This window comes from Triticum aestivum, chromosome 3A, assembly GCF_018294505.1.
Source record: "Triticum aestivum cultivar Chinese Spring chromosome 3A, IWGSC CS RefSeq v2.1, whole genome shotgun sequence".
In the NCBI taxonomy this organism is placed as follows: domain Eukaryota; kingdom Viridiplantae; phylum Streptophyta; class Magnoliopsida; order Poales; family Poaceae; genus Triticum; species Triticum aestivum.
The window spans coordinates 751,947,861-751,952,074 of record NC_057800.1 but is presented as its reverse complement, the minus strand read 5'-3'; the positions used below and the strand labels follow the sequence as shown (position 1 = coordinate 751,952,074).

The 4,214-nt window shown below is 46.0% G+C and overlaps 1 pseudogene; it reads left to right on the top strand.

Moving 5' to 3' along the window:
- Positions 1-1,194: 1,194 nt before the first annotated feature.
- On the top strand, positions 1,195-2,503 carry LOC123057389 (uncharacterized; annotated as a pseudogene).
- Positions 2,504-4,214: the final 1,711 nt, after the last annotated feature.

The window sequence follows — 4,214 nt, the reverse complement described above, 5'->3', positions numbered from 1 at the left end:
ATGCATCATCGAAGGGACATCAAGGGTGATGAAGAACCCTTTCATGATTGTTTCTCCCTCCGGCAGAGTGCCAGAGAGGGTCCCCGGATGGGATCTCTCAAGAACAAAGGCTTGCGGCAGCGAAAAAATTATTTCGTAGACTCCCTGGTAGGTTTCCTGATTTTTGAGTATTTATAGAGGCGGAGTCAGGTCAAATAGAGGCTCATGGGCCCCACTATGTACCAGGCGCGCCCAAGGCCCCTTGCGCGCCCTGGTGCCTACTGGGCCACTCCTTTGTCTTCTCGATCCTCCCCGAAGTTTCCAGGGTCTCTTATTGCCATAAAAATCTCCAAAAAGTATCATGACATTCAGACTTCGTTTGGTACTCATATTCTGCAAAGTCAAAAAAGAAGAAAAAACAACAATTGATACTGGGCACTAAGTTAGTAGGTTAATCCGAAAAAATGATATAAAGTTGCTTGTAAATGTATATAAAACATCCAAGATTGATACTCTAATAACATGGAGCAATAAAAAATTATAGATAGGTTGAAGACGTAGCAGTCTCACATTGCAACGACCGAGCGTGTCGGTGTTCACACACTGAGTGTTGGCCAAAATTGAAGTGTCCATGCCACTTTTGTGCTATAGGAAAAATATTTTAGTTGTTTGTTGGAAGCAAATCTGTGATTTCTGAGCAACATTAATATTTTGTACAACCTTCGCTCCAAATTAGTTGATCTAGATTTCTATAGATACAAATGTATCCAATACTTACACGTGTCTAGATACATCCTTACTTAGTAAAATCTGAGCCAGGTAATGTGGGACCGATGGAGTATATGTCTATTTTCAAGGAATCACGACTTACCAAAAACAACAACAAAAAGAGTAAGAAATCACTATTTACCAAGGAAAAACATTTGAGTATTTTGCGTAATTTCTTAAAGCATTAATTAAATTCTATATTGATTTGGCGGAAGGAAATCACGACTTCTGAAAACATTAATTAAATTATATATACAGCTACTACTGCAATTTCTGCATGCATGTTTCCGTGGCTCAGTCAGACGCTTTAAAAGATTTCCATCATAGGCCAGGACACTCAACTTCTATGTTTCTTTCTTTCTTTCTTTCTTCCTATCTTTGTCTGATTGAAAGCCCCTCGTTTTTCATTAAGAAATTCCCCAACCTCGCCAAAATTCTTGCACCACCATGTTGTCATGCCGGGCCTGGGCACACCTGCCGCCGGAGCTTGTCTGCCGCATCGCCGACGGACTTGACGACCTCAAGTGCTATGCGGGTGCGCGGGGAACTTGCACGACATGGCGTTCCACGCTAACTCCGCCGTTGTCATCGCTGCTCGTGGACCACAGCGACGACCACGGCAAGCGCTGCATCACCACCGCCATAGAGCATCGTACCATTGTAGCCTCGATCCTCACGTGTCGCTCCTTCAGGCTCAAACCCATCTCTTCATGGCAATCTCTGCCCTGCTGCATGCCGCTCCTTCAAGCTCACCACAATCTCCTCGGTTAGGACCTATCTTGGTTGTTGCGGCGGATGGCTTGCCCTCTCTGTCTGCATCAACGACAGTCATAGTCTCCTCAACCTTGTCCACCCAGTCATGGCCGCCGAGATCCTCCTGCCCCCACTGATCTACGACAGCCGCTCGTCTCCAAGATGGTCTTTGTACCCAACCCCACCACTAACGACTTCCTCGCCGCCATGATATGTGACATCAATAGGCTTGCCTACATTACTGCTGGGGCCAGGAGGTGGGCCGTCCTCGACCCCATCCGCCTCGCCGAGGAAGACCAGATCGCCAACCTGCTCTACCACAGATATGGTATGGTTTACTGCCTCACTCGGTTTGGAGATGTCCACGTGCTCCGCATGCCTCATCACCGCCGCAGGGAACACTGTCATCCACGAGGGCCACACATTAGCACATCAGGTAGTGCATAACAAGTGGATCATCAAGATACACAGGACATGAGCAGATCTAAACGCACCAGCCACTATTGAGACACTGTTGTCATATGTGGGAAGCAACCTACTGTCCGACGCCGCCACCAGATTCGCCCCGCCATATAATTCAATATCGACTTTCACTAGTGCTAATAACCTTGTGTTATGAGATGGTAGCATATACCAAATGTGGAGGAATGCAGCCTGCATGGTTAGTTTGCAGCTTCCAGGAGGGTGTCGTTACCTTGTAGAACATGACAAAGTATTTGTTCTGAGGTATGACCCCCAGCGCCAACCATGTTGGGACGTTGTGGCCAACATAAGGGGACACTCAGTGTTTTTTGGGAGGAACAATGCAGTGTCGATATATGCGGAAGGTGTTCCGGGACTCAAGGGTGATTGTGTGTACTAGATAGGTGGGAGAGGTAGGGATTGGGGCATGGTGTATGACATGAAAACTTGCATGTCAACACCTTGCATTCCCCTCATGGATGGTGTCGTTCCGGGATGTACACAAAGCACAATCTGCTGGTACTTTATAAGCAATGAATGAAAGAAGAGTTTACCAGATCCAAGCAAGGGCCCATGCTTAATCTGGAAAAAAAGTGATGTGTCACTTGGGTAGCTTGACGACATAGTGATAAGGACCACCAACCATATTGGTGGAAGTGATGTCGTACCGTCGTTAAAGGGTTTTGTTCGTGTTTTTTTATACTACATTCGAAGTTTATCAAATTCATGTGGAATCGTCGGCCTATCATTTGATAAACCATTCCCTACATTTGAAGTAATCAAGCTAAATTTAACTTAACATTAAACAATTGGATCCAAAAAAGTCCCTCACCGAACAATTGTTAAACTGGGGTTTGGTTTACTATCACTCCAGCAACCCATCATCAACAAACTGATTCCACAATTCCTTCCCCTAGGCCCAAATATGGTGAAGTGTCATGTGATTGATGTTCTCATAACACCACTAGATGAAGAACAACACGACATATAATCAAAACATTGCATGGTAATCTACTTCACATGACAACTATCAATAAGACTTTTCGCATGTCCTCAAGAACTAATGGATCAACTCACAAGACATCATATGGATAACGATTAGTAGCTATGAATATATGAGGAACAATCTGAACATAACAATCTTTCACAAATAATTGTCCTATCCATCAACTACAAGCGTGTAATCAACACATAAAATAACCACATGTACCAATATGAACTTTGACACAAAGATTGAGCAAGAGGGACGATCTAGGGTTCAAAGATGAGATGGTGCTGATAAAGATGTTGATGGAGATGGTGATTCGGATGATGAATAGAGTGCTGGCGATCCCAATGATGAACATGAAAGTTTCTCTGGTAGAGTCGCTCCTCGATGCTCGTCATCGGCCTCCTTCTCCACCTTTCCCTTCATGGTTGACGGTGTCCTGGACTAGGGGGTACTCACCACGTCGTCTCCCGACCAGCTGGATCGGGGCGAGGACCGCCATGGCGATTCACTAATGGGCCACTTTAGGCAGCCCATGCCGCATACACGGAAGACTTCACAAGACATGGCGCTAAAGCCAAGGACTCTCCTAAAAACCCTAGTCCTCCAGTGTGTTATATAAACCGAGGCCAGGCTAGTCAATAGACCAACTTATATTCATTAGAACAATCTCGTGGTAGATACATGTACTCTGTACTATCCCTCCATATGAATATAATCAAAAGCAGGATGTAGGGTATTATCTCTTTGAGAGAGCCCGAACCTGGGTAAAACCTTGTGTCCATGTTACCATCGCACTAAGATGCCTTAGGACCCCTACTACGAGATACGCTGGATATATAACCGACAATGGTTATGGCTTCAAAGTTGTGAACCGAAGCATGGGACACTGCCTCTGGCAATTGGACATAGCCACTATGTGAGGTAACGATTGATGTGTTGCTACAATATGATGTTGGCAGCCAGGCGACAAAATGGGAGGGGTGGGGTGGGATAATGCAACTATGGTTACCCCGAACAGGGAATGACACCTCAGCATGCTAGTACTATGGTCAATGTGTTATAGGATAGGCACCTTGGTCACCCCGGGCTGGGACCAACATTGCTATGAGGTGTGACAGATAGAAGAGATGTTGGGATGCCACCCGTCGATGTGGCAGGTCGCAGATGGGATATAGGGGGCGGCTTGCAGGGATGCTACGACCACGACTGCCAAAGTAGCTGGTTGGAGAGTGTGCTGTTGGAGCGAGAGGCGATGGCGAGC